Source organism: Aegilops tauschii, chromosome 1 (assembly GCF_002575655.3).
Source record: "Aegilops tauschii subsp. strangulata cultivar AL8/78 chromosome 1, Aet v6.0, whole genome shotgun sequence".
Classification (NCBI taxonomy): domain Eukaryota; kingdom Viridiplantae; phylum Streptophyta; class Magnoliopsida; order Poales; family Poaceae; genus Aegilops; species Aegilops tauschii.
The window spans coordinates 458,745,582-458,761,581 of record NC_053035.3 but is presented as its reverse complement, the minus strand read 5'-3'; the positions used below and the strand labels follow the sequence as shown (position 1 = coordinate 458,761,581).

Genomic DNA, 16,000 nt, shown 5'->3' with positions numbered 1-16,000 from the left:
TAGTTACCCCTTTGTTGATGCTTCCATAAATGTTGTCGGTGAGATGTTGAAGATGCTTTAACTTGGCGGCCGCTTTTTGCACTTTGAGGGTAAGCTCTTCTTCACTTGGTTTTGAACTTGTAGAAGAAGCTTGGCCTTGAGAATGCTTTAGCCTTGGAGACACCCTTCTCTTCACAACGTCTAGTTCTTGATCACTTGGAGGTGATGATGTGGAAGACACTTGAGGTTGGGATTGATCTTGATCTTGATCAAGAGCTTGACCTTGGGCCTCACGGATTGGTTCTTCGCCATTTGGTTGAGCTTGCCCTTGATCTTGCTCGGGAACATGAGGGACTTGATCTTGTTCTTGGATAGGTTCATGATTTCCCATAGCATCTTGACCTTGTGGTGGCGGTGATGACTTCCCTTGTGGAGAATCCACAAGAGGGGCTCTTACTCCTTCTTCTTCTACTTGGACTTGGGGTGTTTCTTGTGGACGAATGTGGCTTATCCCCATAGTCCTTATAGCTTGTGAAGGAGCCTCATCACCTACAACACTAGGAACAATTTGCTCCGCACGAGAACCGTTATCTTCATCAAACTCCACATTTACCGTTTCCTCAATACATCCGGTGGATTTGTTGAGAACACGGTAAGCATGAGAGTTTGATGCATATCCAACAAATATGCCCTCATAAGTTTTAGGCGCAAACTTAGCTAAACGGGATTTCTTATTTAGAATGAAACACTTACAACCGAATACTCGAAAGTATTTGACGTTAGGCTTTCTCCCGATTAGGAGTTCGTAGGGAGTCTTGTTCTTGAGCTTACGAAGATAAAGCCGGTTTGTAGCATGGCACGCGGTGTTGATGGCTTCGGCCCAAAGCTTGTATGGAGACTTGTACTCGTCAAGCATGGTCCTTGCCATCTCAATGAGAGTCCGGTTCTTCCTTTCCGCAACACCATTTTGTTCGGGAGTGTATGGCGCGGCATATTGATGCTTGATCCCCTCATCGCTCAAGAACTCGTGCATAGTGTAATTTTTGAAATCGGTGCTGTTGTCACTTCGAATTGCCTTGATCTCACAATTATGTTGACGTTGAGCTTCTTTGGCAAAGTTGATGAAGGTGTCTTGAGTTTCATCTTTAGTCTTGAGAAAGAACACCCATGTATATCTTGTATAGTCATCGACAATGACAAGGCAATACCTCCTCCCTCCCAAACTATCATAAGATGGAGGCCCAAAGAGATCCAAGTGAATGAGCTCGAGAGGCCTCAAAGTGGTAATGATAGTCGTGACCTTATGAGCTTTTTCATGAAGTTTTTCGGCAATGCAAGCACTACAAGGACGATCTTTGGCAAAAGACACATTGGTTAGTCCAAGGATGTGCTCCCCCTTTAAGAGAGCTTGTAAAATTCTCATGCCAACGTGTGCTAGCCGACGGTGCCAAAGCCACCCCACGTCGGCCTTGGCCATTAGACATGTTGCAAGATAAGTTTTCTCATTTGAGAAATCAACCACATAAAGGTTGTCTTCAACATGCCCAACAAAGACCACTTTGAGATTGCTTCTCTTAAAGACGGTCACATGAAATTCACCGAAATGAGAATCATAACCGGCACGTGCCAATTGAATCGTAGAAAGTAAATTGTAGTGAAGGGATTGAACAAGCATGACATTCTTAAGTGATGCATCACTAGAGATTACCACCTTGCCCAAACCCAATACCTTGCCCTTGCTATTGTCACCAAAAGAGATGTTTGAAGTGGCCTTGAGCGAATCAATGAACTCCACAAGCATCTCCCTCTCTCCGGTCATATGATTGGTGCAACCACTATCGATCACCCATTGTGTTCCACCGGAGGTATAGTCCTACAAGAATCAAGCTTTGATTTTAGGTCCCCATTTTGCAATGGGTCCTAGAGAGTTAGCAACAAGGGTCTTCAGAACCCAAATAGTCCAAGCATAATCATCATAGTTAGTGCCAACAAATTTAGCAAAGGTATAACCATCATCTCCTCTCATGAGGACATAAGATGGGTTGTTCTTGCTGGCAAACTCTTTGGGAATGGCCTTGTCCCTAGTGACCTTGCCATACCCAACATTCCCTTTTTCCTTCTCCTTCTCCTTGTGTACTTCATGAACAAATGCTATCTTTTGTTGGGGAGGAGGAGTAGGACCGATCTTCTTCTTGTGGCTCTTCTTCTTGGTCTTCTTCTTCTTAGAAGAGGGGTCAAACCCAATTCCCTCCTTGGCAACACACTCCTTTTGGTTGCTCAAGAGGTCATTGAGGTTTTTCTCCCCTTGAATGCACAACACAAGCCCTTTCTCAATTTGGGCTTTTAACTTCTTATTCTCCTCTTGGAGAGAGGTGCAATCATGAGCAAAGTTAGTCGTACAAGATTCATCATTTAAATCAATATGAGGGACGGAAGTAAGAGCCTTAATGGTTGTAGCTTTAAGTTGAGCATAAGACTCGGTGAGGGCAATGAGGTCACCTTTGACAACCTTGGAACTAGTCACAAGGAGCTCATGTTCCTCAACAAGTCTCGTGTGATCAACTAGAAGCTTTTCAACCCTTACTTTAAGGGCATCTTTGTTCTCAAGAGCAAGTTGCAACGCATCATCGGGTTTAACGAAGTCAATTTTATGAGAAGACAAGGCTTCCTCAAGTGATGCTCTCATGACACTCTCTTCATGTAGCTCGTGCTCAAGGAGTTCGACTCTCTCTTTTTCCTCTATGAGGAGGTTTTCAACGTTCTCGATAAAATCATCGCGTTCGGCGAGTGATTTAAGGAGATCGCTAAAACGAGCACGAGCTTCACCATGAAGAGTTTTCATGAAAGCCATCAAGGATTCCTCATCATTATCCACACCATCATCACACTCATCCTCCACTATCTCACATGAAACATTGGGAGTGTGGATGAAGGGTTTTAGAGATTTGGACTTTGTTTTTACCTCTTTGGCCATGAGGCAATGATGAGTGAACGGCTTGTCCTCGTTGGGAGAGTCGAAGAGGCCGGTGGTGGAGGAGGAGGTAGTGGCATGCATGGCAATGGCGGCCGTGCCCACATGATCATCATCACCGTCATCTTCATCTCCGGACATGTACTCCTCATGAACAAGAGCCTTGTCATCTTTCCTCTTGGAAAACTTGGTGAACTTCTTCTTCTTGAGCACAAGCTTCTCGGACTTGTCTTCACGTCTCTCATAAGGACAATCGTGCACAAAATGTCTTGGGCTATCACAATTGTAGCATTTTCTTCGTCCAAACGATCTTCCTTGCAGATTCTTCCCTTTGTTTGCCATGGTCCCGGAATATTTCTTGACCAAGAGAGCCAAGTCTTCCGCAAAGTCATTTGCCGGGCATGAGGTGTCAACATCTTCCTCACAAGTCTCTTCAACAACTTCTTCATCCCTTGAGGGTTGGGCAACTACTTACTTGGCCTTCAATGCAAGATTTGAGTTCTTGGTGGCTTGAGCTATGGCAAAGGTCTTCTTGGACTTGGTCTCCAAAAGAACATGAGTTGAGAAAGTGGATACAACTTGTGCCGCGGTCAACTTTTGATAGTCCGGGCGTTGATGTATCATCATCACCATGGTATGTTCCGTGAGAACCATAGCATCAATGAACTTGTCCTTAATGAAATCATCATTCGCCCAAGTGCACCCAAAGGTTCTCAAATTGAGCACAAGAGACTTTAACCTTCGATATACCTCTTCCGCGGACTCACCCTCATTTCTCACAAATAGGTTGACTTCTTGCTTGAGCAAAGCCAACCGAGATCTTCGAATTGATTCATCACCTTCGAGGGCCTCCTCAAGGCAATCCCAAATTTCCTTGGCGGTCTTGAGTAGAGCAATGGAGTCACTATAGTCATCGGTCACCGCGGTGCGCAACATGTTGTGGGCGGTAGCATTGAGTTGATCATCAACCGCTTCTCTTGGAGTGAGATTCATGGGATCCTTGGGGTTGAAACCGTTGACCACAATCCACCATAGTTGTGTAGATGCACTGCGAATATGAGACTCCATATCTAGCTTCCACTTAGCAAACGCGTTAGCTTTCAAAGGGGGCGGAGGCCCCACAGGATTAATGCGAGGGTGCTGCAAGGGTTGTGGTGAGTAAAAGGGTTCCACGGCATTGTACTTGGGAACTTGAGTGCGAGCCGGGGATGCAAGAGGTTCTCTCGAATCATCCGCATCATGAACCGCATTTGGATCAAATGAGTTTGAGGCGGATGTCGAGGGCTTTAAGCGAGCATCAATTTCCTCCTTGACCGAGGAGCGAACTTCTTTCAACATAGCAGTTTTGAGGTCCGCAAACATTGAAAGAATATCGGCCGCGGTCAACGGGGCCCCCGGGTTAATGGGGGCGACGGGAGCAACGGCCGGAGCAACAAGTGCGTCGGCCGCGGCGGGGGGTAGGTTTTGACCATCCTCTGCAAGTGGTGCGTCACCTCCCTCATTCCCTAGATCGACCATATCCTCTAAGGTTGTAAAACCTTATATTAGAGCACGAGGCTCTGATACCAATTGAAAGGATCGATACGGTCGACTAGAGGGGGGGTGAATAGGAGACTACAAATTTTACTCTTTCTTGTCAATTTTAAGGCTTAGCGGATAAAAAGGGTTCACTAGATATGCAACTAGGTGAACACAACCTATATGACAAGCAAGCTCTAAGCTAAATATGCTAGGCAACAAACTAATTAGCAAGCCAACAAGCATACAAGGCTAAGTAAAGTGCGGGAAAGGATTAACCACAAGTGAGACGAGGACGCGGATTTTATCCCAAGTTCACTCTTCCTTGGGGAAGAGCTACTCTCCGTTTGGAGCGGTGCCGGAGCCAAAGCTTGCGGAACGCCACCGAAGGCTCACCGTAATCTCCTTCGAGTCACCCCCAATGGATGAGCCTTGAATCACTCGGGGTTGGTCTTGAAGGCGACCACCACACCTTTACAAACTTCTCCGGAGCACACCACAAGCAAGGAAGCTTCCGGAGGAACCTCTAACCGCCTAGGAGCCCAAGCTCCAAGAGTAACAAGTCATGGTAGATGAATGTTGTGGGGAACGCGATTTGGTTTGGTCAAAGTGTAGATCGGGTCTTGCTCTCTCAATCCCCAAAGTTTCAACAAGATTGGGTGGAGGGATTGAGAGTAGTGAGCAAAATGGGGTGTAGCAATGGAGGATCTCAACAAGACATTAGGGTTGAGGGATGGAGGAGGAAGAAGGGGGCTTAAATAGTGTTCTTGGCCGGGAGGGGATTTCTGCCCGTTGGACCCCATGCGCACGGGCCAAGTCAGCCCCGTGCGCACGGGGTGTCCAGTGAGTTTCGAGGTACCCCGTGCGCACGGGGGTCAGAGACCCCGTGCGCACGGGGTGTCCCGAAATGTTCTGACTAACCCGTGCGCACGGGGGTCAGAGACCCCGTGCACACAGGGTGTCCAGAAGATTTCTGATGAAACATCACAGGACACCACGGCAAAGCACACAATAAGTGGAATATCTGAGGAGGTGTAGGAGGGCTAGTGTATCTGTCTTGGAGGCATTCCCACACGACACTAACTCCACGAAGACCCCTCTTGATAGTGCGGTTTTACCTACGACTCAAATCGAACCAAAACGAAAAACTTTCGAGTCACCGGTAACCACGCCTTTGATCTTTTTGGACTGGGGGGTCGCACACCTCCATCAATGGACACCTTGGAACCAAAGTCCTGAGATAAACTTTAGCAACCAACATTAGTTCCACTAACCACATTGTCATCACACCAAAATATAATCTAAGTGATACTTGCACTTTCACTAAGGCCGTATTCTTCGGCTGCCAGGACTTCGGTCCTTCTATCATTGAGCAGATCCTGGTCTGCTTGAAGCTGCAGCTGCTTCTTTTTCAGGCTCCTTGCAGTGGCTATTAGCCGGCGTTTAAAGCACTCCTGCTCGAGAGGTTCCTCAGGCACAATGAAATCCTTGTTGCCGAGGCTCTCCTCTTCCTTGGAGAGCGGAAGATAATTACTGTCCTCCGAGTCTTCGTGTATGGCTTGTTCATCAGGGCTAACTTGCCCATTTTCCCGTTCCTCATGTTCGGAGGTTACCTTGACGGGGTCTTCATTGTTTTCGGCATCGTCCGGAGTATTATTTTTTCCGGTGCCAGTATTGCTGTCTTTGGAACGACGTGACTTAGAGCGGCGGCAAGGACGCCGGCGTTTTTGCTGTGTCTCAGGAGGTTTATTCTCGACTGGATTTTCTCTGTCATCGTCGTTGGTTGTTTTGGGTGTGTCCACCATGTACACATCGTACGAAGAGGTGGCTGTCCAGCGTCCAGTGAATGGTGGACTTTCATTTTGCTCCTCCTCAGCATCATCGTCCATACCGTCGATGTATTCGGAGTCGTAATCAAGCGCGTCGGTTAAATCCTCAACTGTGGCTATGCAGTGGATGGCGGGCGGGAAGCAAGATTCTCCATCATCAGCCCCTAGTTTGAACCGAACATAGTTCGGTTGTGAGTCCCCCGCCAAGGAAAGGTTCTTTAATGAGCTTAGCACATCGCCCAAGGGCGAGTGTTGAAAGATGTCTGCGGCGCTGAACTCAAAGATCGATGAACGATCAAGTTCGGCATCCGCGGGCTCACATGGTTCGGAACTTACACCCAGAGACGAGTCCGGAGTTCCGGTGACACAAATATTGTGTGAGGTTAAGTCCATGTGCGGCTCCAACACCGGGGAATCTGCGGCCTCCGTGGTGGGGTTGAGCCTCCACTCCTTGGACGACGTTGTATGCTCCGGATCTAAGGCCAGAGCTGTTACAGGAGCTATCTCCTGGATGCGGTTTGACGACAGATTTAGGTCATGTTCATCAAGGTGACCAGGAGCGGTTGCCGCGGTCTCGAATCCGGCGAAGATCAAATCTCCGCGGACGTCTGCGACGTAGTTCAAGGTCCCAAATCTGACCTGATGGTCAGGGGCGTAGCTATCGATCTGCTCCAAATGGCCAAATGAGTTGGCCCGCAATACGAAGCCGCCGAATACGAAGATCTGTCCGGGGAGAAAAATTTCTCCTTGGACAGCGTCATTGTTGACGATTGGAGGGGCCATCGAAACCTTTTGGGGACGACACAGTGGAACTCTCAATGAAAGCACCAATGTCGGTGTCAAAACCGGCGGATCTCGGGTAGGGGGTCCCGAACTATGCGTCTAAGGTCGATGGTAACGGGTGACAGGGTACACAATGTTTACCCAGGTTCGGGCCCTCTCTATGGAGGTAATACCCTACTTCCTGCTTGATTGATCTTGATGAATATGAGTATTACAAGAGTTGATCTACCACGAGATCGTAATGGCTAAACCCTAGAAGTCTAGCCTGTATGACTATGGTCATGAATCTCGCTTCCGGACTAAGTCCTCCGGTTTATATAGGCACCGGGAGGATCTAGGGTTACACAAGGTCAGTTACAAAGAAAGGAATCTACATATTTGGTCGCCAAGGAGAGTCCTATCCGGACACGGGTGCAGTCTTCGGTCTTCGTATCTTTACAGCCCACCAGTCCGACCCATGGCTAACAGGCCGGACGCCCGAGGACCCCTTAGTCCAGGACCCCCTCACCAGGCAATGATCATTACATAGGCATCACGTCCAAGATTAGTAGACCGACTCCTGCCTGCATCTACTACTATTACTCCACACATCGACCGCTATCCAGCATGCATATAGTGTATTAAGTTCATGGAAAAACGGAGTAATGCAATAAGAACGATGACATGATGTAGACAAGATCCGTTTATCTATATGGCGGTACATATAGATCTCGTATTTTTATCCTTAGTAGCAACGATACATACGTGTCGTTTCCCCTTCTATCATCGGAATCGAGCACTGTAAGATCGAACCCACTACCGGGCACCTCTTCCCATTGCAAGATAAATAGATCAAGTTGGCCAAACAAAACCCAAATATCAGGGAAGAAATACGAGGCTATGAGAGATCATGCATATAAGAGATCAAAGAAACTCAAATAACTTTCATGGATATAAAAAGATATGACTGATCATAAACTCAAAGTTCATCAGATCCCAACAAACACACCGCAAAAGAGTTACATCATATGGATCTCCAAGAGACCATTGTATTGAGAATCCAGCGAGAGATAGAGAAAGCCATCTAGCTACTAACTACGGACCCGAAGGTCTACAAAGAACTACTCACGCATCATCGGAGAGGCACCAATGGAAGTGGTGAACCCCTCCATGATGGTGTCTAGATTGTATCTGGTGGTTCTGGACTCTGCGGCGGCTGGATGAATATTTTGTCGACGCTTCTAGGGTTTCTGGAATATTGTGATATTTATAGAGCAAAGAGGCGGTCCGGGGGGCACTCGAGGTGGGCAAAACCCACCAGGGCGCGCCTGGGCCTCCTGGCGCGCCCTGCTGGATTGTGCCCCCTTCGGGGCACCCCCCAGGTGCAACCAGGGCCCACTGCCTTCCTTCTGGCCCATAAAAAATCATCGTGGAGTTTCGTGGCATTTGGACTTCATCTGATATTGATTTCCTGCGATGTAAAAAACATGGAAAAAACAGCGACCGGCACTTGGCACTATGTAAATAGGTTAGTACCAAAAATGATATAAAATGATTATAAAATATCCAAGATTGATAATAAAACAGCATGGAACAATCAAAAATTATAGATACGTTGGAGACGTATCAGTACCCAACAGTTTCTTTTGGGTATCCTATGAAGGCGCACTTCTCCGATTTGGGTTCGAGCTTATCAGTTTGAAACTTTTTCACACAAGCATCGCAACCCCAAACTTTAAGAAATGACAACTTTGGTTTCTTGCCAAACCATAGTTCATACGGTGTCGTCTCAACGGATTTACACGGTGCCCTATTTAACGTGAATGCAGATATCTCTAATGCATAACCCCAAAACGATATATAGTGGTAAATCGGTAAGAGACATCATAGATCGCACCATATCTAATAAAGTACGGTTACGACATTCGGACACACCATTACACTGTGGTGTTCCAGGTGGCGTGAGTTGTGAAACTATTCCACATTGTTTTAAATGAAGGCCAAACTCGTAACTCAAATATTCGCCTCTGCGATCAGATCGTAGAAACTTTATTTTCTTGTTACGATGATTCTTTACTTCACTCTGAAATTCTTTGAACTTTTCAAATGTTTCAGACTTGTGTTTCATCAACTAGATATACCCATATCTGCTCAAATCATCTATGAAGGTTAGAAAATAACTATACCCACCGCGAGCCTCAACACTCATCGGACCGCATACATCGGTATGTATTATTTCCAGTAAGTCAGTGGCTCGCTCCATTGTTCCGAAGAACTGAGTTTTAGTCATCTTGCCCATGAGTCATGGTTCGCAAGTATCAAATGATTCATAATCAAGTGATTCCAAAAGCCCATTTGCATGGATTTTCTTCATGCGCTTTACACCAATATGACCTAAACGGCAGTGCCACAAGTATGTTGCACTATCATTATCAACTTTGCATCTTTTGGCATTAATATTATGAATATCTGTATCACTACTATCAAGATTCAATAAACTATTTATATTGGGTGTATGACCATATAAGGTTTTATTCATGTAAATAGAACAACTCTGACTTAAATGAATAACCGTTAACGCTGGGAATGGTTTGGACTGAAACCAGAGTTTCAGTCAGTTTTTGTATCGGTCTGCTTTTGGATTGGACGAAATGGGCTAAGTCCCTAAATCGGTTTAATTTGGTCTGGGCTTTAACAATTGCTGGACTGGGTTGGCCCGATCTGGACAGGAACCAACTGGTCTCAGACCATTTGGACCCGTAGTCTGAAACCGGATCGACGACCAAATCGACACACGCAGCCTGACCTAGCGAGGAGCGCCTCCACCGCCTGCCGGCCACCGCCGCCAAACCGGGATCTTCCGCCGCCGCCCGCCGCCCGACTGGAGCTTGGTCGCGGCCTTCCCATCCATCTGACACCCATCCGTCCAGGTGCAGTGGATCGCCGTCTTCCCCTCCCTGGCTGGAGCTTGGCCGCCGGTCACCGCTATGACTCTACGGTTAGGGATCGCCGCTGCCATTGCCACTGGTTGGAGCTCGGCAGGTCAGTGCATCACCAGCCTTCTCAACCCCCCCCCCCCCCCCCCCCCTCTCTCTCTCCTCTCTCTCTGTCTCTAAACCCCACCCGTCTCTGCAGTTGAGGGTGGGACGCCGCCGATCAAGAGGCCGCCACCGGTGACCGCTTGTCCTGAAAGTATGGAGCTGCGGTAGGATGTGAGTGGTGTAGCAAAGGAACAAGAGGGAGAGCATACATCATAGTCCCTAGCTGAGGGTAAGTGATTCTTTGTCCTGAAAGAAACACAGTGACATAGAGCGTTCAGGTTCAGTGAAGAATTGAGCCTAGTTTTCAGAGTGATTAAGAAAGAAATTTCTTTTTCTTTGCATTTTAGGTCCAATTATGATGCTCCTGTGAAGTACCTATGCACATTTTAGGTTCAGGTTCAGTCAAATTTTTTACATGGAGCATTCAGGTTTAGTGAAGAACACATTTGTTGTTTTAAGAGGAAAATTATATCGGACATGTTTTAATTTTCTGTGCAGCTGTTATTATTGGGGGCATACAACTGTTTAAGTTGTTACATACTATTCTTAATTGACGGGTCACATTGTTATGAACCTTTTATTATGTTTGTAATTCTAATGTTCCGGTCTAAATCTTCATCATGTTGCCGAGAGGATGCGGCGTGTAGTCAGATATTCCATGTGAATATAAAAACAGAGCGTAGCAACCATAGAAGTGATATTCTTCTAAGCCTGCAGATTTTTTGAATTGAAGAAATATGTGTTCTGCTAGTGAGATATGGTCGTGTTAAAGTGCGGTGATTGCTATGCACATAATTGATCACAGTGACAACTTGAATATCATTCTGATGTACTTGTTAATATACTCAGGTATCAAGAAGAAAGCCAGGGTAGAAGAAACCATTCAGAAAAGGGAGATCAAGTCCAGCAACTATGTAAAATTCATTCTGTAACTGAGTTAACATTCAGCAACTATGTAAAATTCCATTGTCACATCCATTCTGTGTAATAATTCTAGACCCCATACTGTAACATCCAACGGCTATTTAGCTAGTCAGCAAGCTATCCTTTTCCTAGTAAAACTGGTTTGCTACTCTTATTCATTGTCCATGGATTGAAACTATGGGTTGAATCCATAAATGGCATATGGTTTGGATTGGTCTGGGTGGAAAGCGCATGTAGTTCGGTTTGGTTTGGATGCTAGCTTAATTATTTTGGTTTGGTTTGGTTTGGTTGCTGGAGGTGTAGTCATATGGTTTGGGCTGGGTTTAGTTTGGATGTCAAACTATTCCCAGGTTTAATAACCGTATTGCAATAAACATGATCTAATCATATTCATGCTCAACACAAACACCAAATAACATTTATTTAGGTTCAACACTAATCTCGAAGGTAGAGGGAGTATGCGATGGTGATCTTATCAACCTTGGAATCTCTTCCAACACACATCGTCACTTTGCCCTCAACTAGTCTCTGTTCATTTTGCCATCCTTCTTATCCGCCAAATGTTTGGGGTAGTTCCGCTTCCAATGACCATTTCCTTTGCAGTAGAAGCACTCAGTTTCAGGCTTGGGTTTAGCTTTGAGCTTCTTCACGGGAGCGGCAACTTGCTTGCTATTCTTCTTGAAGTTCCCTTTCTATCCCTTGCCCTTTTTCTTGAAACTAGTTGTCTTGTTTACCATCAACACTTGATGCTATTTCTTGATTTCTACCTTCGCCGATTTCAGTATCACGAAGAGCTTGGAAATCGTTTCCGTCATCCTTTGCATATTATAGTTCATCACGAAGTTCTAGTAACTTGGTGATAGTGACTAGAGAACTTTGTCAATCACTATCTTATCTGGAAGATTAACTCCCACTTGATTCAAGCAATTGTAGTACCTAGACAATCTAAGCACATGCTCACTGGTTGAGCGATTCTCCTCCATCTTGTAGGCAAAGTACTGTCAGAGGTCTCATACCTCTCGACATGGGCATGAGTCTGAAATACTAATGTAAACTCTTGGAACATCTCATATGCTCAATGGCGTTCAAAACATTTTTGAAGTCCCGGTTTTAAGCCGTAAAGCATGGTGCACTAAACTATCAAGTAGTCATCATATCGAGCTTGCCAAACATTCATAACGTCTGCATCTGCTCCTGCAATAGGTCTGTCACCTAGCGGTGCATCAAGGAAATAATTCTTCTAGGCAACAATGAGGATAATCCTCATATCACGGACCCAGTCCGTATCATTGCTACTAACATCTTTCAACTTAGTTTTCTCTAGGAACATATCAAAAATAAAACTGGGAGCTATACGCGAGCTATTGATCTATAACATAGATATGCAAATACTATGAGGAGTAAGTTCATGATAAATTAAGTTCAGTTAATCAAAATACTTAAGAACTCCCACTTAGATAGACATCCCTCGAGTCATCTAAATGATTACGTGATCCAAATCAACTAAACCATGTCCGATCATCACGTGAGATGGAGTAGTCTTCAATGGTGAACATCTCTATGTTGATCATGTCTACTATATGATTCACGTTCGACCTTTCGGTCTCAGTGTTCCGAGGCCATGTCTATACATGCTAGGCTCGTCAAGTTTAACCCGAGTATTCCGCACGTGCAAAACTATCTTGCACCCAGTGTATGTGAACGTAGAGCTTATCACACCCGATCATCACGTGGTGTCTCGGCACGATGAACTGTCGCAATGGTGCATACCAAGGAGAACACTTATACCTTGAAATTTTAGTGAGGGATCATCTTATAATGCTACCGCCGTACTAAGCAAAATAAGATGCATAAAAAATAAACATCACATGCAATCAAAATATGTGACATGATATGGCCATCATCATCTTGTGCCTTTGATCTCCATCTCCAAAGCACCGTCATGATCTCCATCGTCACCGGCTTGACACCTTGATCTCCATCGTAGCGTCGTTGTCATCTTGCCAACTATTGCTTCTACAACTATCGCTAACGCATAGTGATAAAGTAAAGCAATTCATGGCGATTGCATTTCATACAATAAAGCGACAACCATAAGGCTCCTGCGAGTTGCCGATAACTTCTACAAAACATGATCATCTCATACAACAACGTATATCACATCATGTCTTGACCATATCACGTCACAACATGCCCTGCAAAAACAAGTTAGACGTCCTCTACTTTGTTGTTGCAAGTTTTACGTGGCTGCTACTAGCTTCTAGTAAGAATAGTTCTTACATACGCATCGAACCACAACGATGTTTCCTCAAGTTTGCTGTTTTAACCTTCAACAAGGACCGGCCTAGTCAAATTTGATTCAACTAAAGTTGAAGAAATAGACACCCGCCAGCCACCTTTATGCAAAACTAGTTGCATGTCTGTCGGTGGAACTGGTCTCATGAATGTGGTCATGTAAGGTTGGTCCGGGCCGCTTCATCCAACAATACCGTCGAATCAAAATAAGACGTTGGTGGTAAGCAGTATGACTATGATCGCCCACAACTCTTTGTGTTCTACTCGTGCATATCATCTACGCATAGACCTGGCTCGGATGCCACTGCTGGGAAACGTAGCATGCAATTTCAAAAAAATTCCTACGCTCACGCAAGCAACGAGAAAGGGGAGAGTGTATCCACGTACCCTCGTAGACCGAAAGCGGAAGCGTTAGCTTGACGCGGTTGATGTACTCGAACATCTTCTCGATTCAACCGATCAAGCACCGAACGTACGGCGCCTCCGAGTTCTGCACACGTTCATCTCAATGATGTTCCTAGAACTCTTGATCCAGCAAAGTGTCAAGGGAGAGTTTCATCAGCACAACAGCGCGGTGACAGTGATGGTGATGCGATCCGTGTAGGGCTTCGCCTAAGCACTACGACGATATGACCGGGGGCGTAAACTGTGGAGGGGGCCGCCTCACACGGCTAACAATGTTTTGTTGTGTGTTCTAGCGGTGCCCCCCTCATATATGTAGGCTGGAGGGGAGGAGAGGCAGCCAAGGGGGCGCCCCAAGTAGGAGGAATCCTACTTGGGGTCCCCCCAATTCGGCCTCCCCCCTTTCCTATTCCTATTCGGAGTAGGAAGGGAAGAGGGGGAAGGGGGAATCCTATTCCCCTTTTCCTTTCCTTCTCCAATTTGGCCAGCCCATATGGTGGGGGAGCACCATCCCCTTTGGGGCTGGTGTGTTTCCCCTCTTGGCCCATAAGGCCCATATCTTTTGCCGGGGGTGCCCGGAACCCCTTCCGATGACCCGATAAGTACCTGGTGCATCCCGAACACTTCCGGTGTCCGAATACCATCGTCCTATATATCAATCTTTACCTCTCGACCATTTCGAGAATCATCGTCATGTCCATGATCTAATCCGGGACTCCGAAGAACATTCGGTCACCAAATCACATAACTCATATAATACAAAATCCTCATCGAACGTTAAGCGTGCGGACCCTACGGGTTCGAGAACTATGTAGACATGACCGAGACACCTCTCCGGTCAATAACCAATAGTGGAACCTGGATGCTCATATTGGTTTCTACATATTCTACGAAGATCTTTATCAGTCTAACCGTTATGACTACATATGTTATTCCCTTTGTCATCGGTATGTTACTTGCCCGAGATTCGATCATCGGTATCTCCATACCTAGTTCAATATCGTTACCGGCAAGTCTCTTTACTCATCCCGTAATGCATCATCCCGCGACTAACTCATTAGTCACATTGCTTGCAAGGCTTATTATGATGTGCATTACCGAGAGGGCCCAAAGATACCTCTCCGATACTCGGAGTGACAAATCCTAATCTCGATATATGCCAACCCAACAAACACCTTCGGAGATACCTGTATAGCATCTTTATAATCACCAAGTTACGTTGTGACGTTTGATAGCACACAAGGTATTCCTCCGGTATCCGGGAGTTGCATAATCTCATAGTCAAAGGAATATGTATAAGTCATGAAGAAAGCAATAGCAATAAAACTTAACGATCATTATGCTAAGCTAACAGATGGGTCTTGTCCATCACATCATTCTCCTAATGATGTGATCCCGTTAATCAAATGACAACACATGTGTATGGTTAGGAAACTTAACCATCTTTGATCAACGAGCTAGTCTAGTAGGAGCTTACTAGAGACACGGTGTTTTGTCTATGTATCCACACATGTATCAAGTTTCCGGTTAATAAAATTCTAGCATGGATAATAAACATTTATCATGATATAAGGAAATATAAAATAACAACTTTATTATTGCCTCTAGGGCATATTTTCTTCAGTATACTATTTGGTGGGAATGCGCAGGAGGCTATCGTTGTTTGGCGTCATGGTGGCATCGACGGCAAAAGAGACTAGCAAGACCAGTGCATTGATTGTCTCCTGAAGATGGGACTTCGGAAGAAGGCGGTGACAGATGTTGGAAATATGCCCTAGAGGCAATAATAAAATGGTTATTGTTATATTTCCTTGTTCATGATAATTATGTATTGTTCATGCTATAATTGTATTAACCGAAAACCATAATACATGTGTGAATACATAGATCGTAATATGTCCCTAGTAAGCCTCTAGTTGACTAGCTCGTTGATCAATAGATGGTCGTGGTTTCCTGACCATGGACATTGGATGTCGTTGATAACGGGATCACATCATTGGGAGAATGATGTGATGGACAAGACTCAATCCTAAGCATAGCACAAGATCGTGTAGTTTGTTTGCTAGAGCTTTTCTAATGTCAAGTATCATTTCCTTAGACCATGAGATTGTGCAACTCCCGGATACCGTAGGAGTGCTTTGGGTGTATCAAACGTCACAACGTAACTGGGTGGCTATAAAGGTGCACTACAGGTATCTCCGAAAGTGTCTGTTGGGTTGGCATGAATCGAGACTAGGATTTGTCACTCTGTATGACAGAGAGGTATCTCTGGGCCCACT

At 45.5% G+C, this 16,000-nt stretch overlaps 1 long non-coding RNA gene across 1 annotated transcript; it reads left to right on the top strand.

Annotated features, from left to right (window-relative positions):
* The first annotated feature begins 9,823 nt into the window (after positions 1-9,823).
* On the top strand, positions 9,824-11,178 carry LOC109765746 (uncharacterized). Its single transcript, XR_002233468.4, has 3 exons — positions 9,824-10,101; positions 10,195-10,329; positions 10,950-11,178. It is a non-coding gene; the product is annotated as an uncharacterized lncRNA (long non-coding RNA).
* Positions 11,179-16,000: the final 4,822 nt, after the last annotated feature.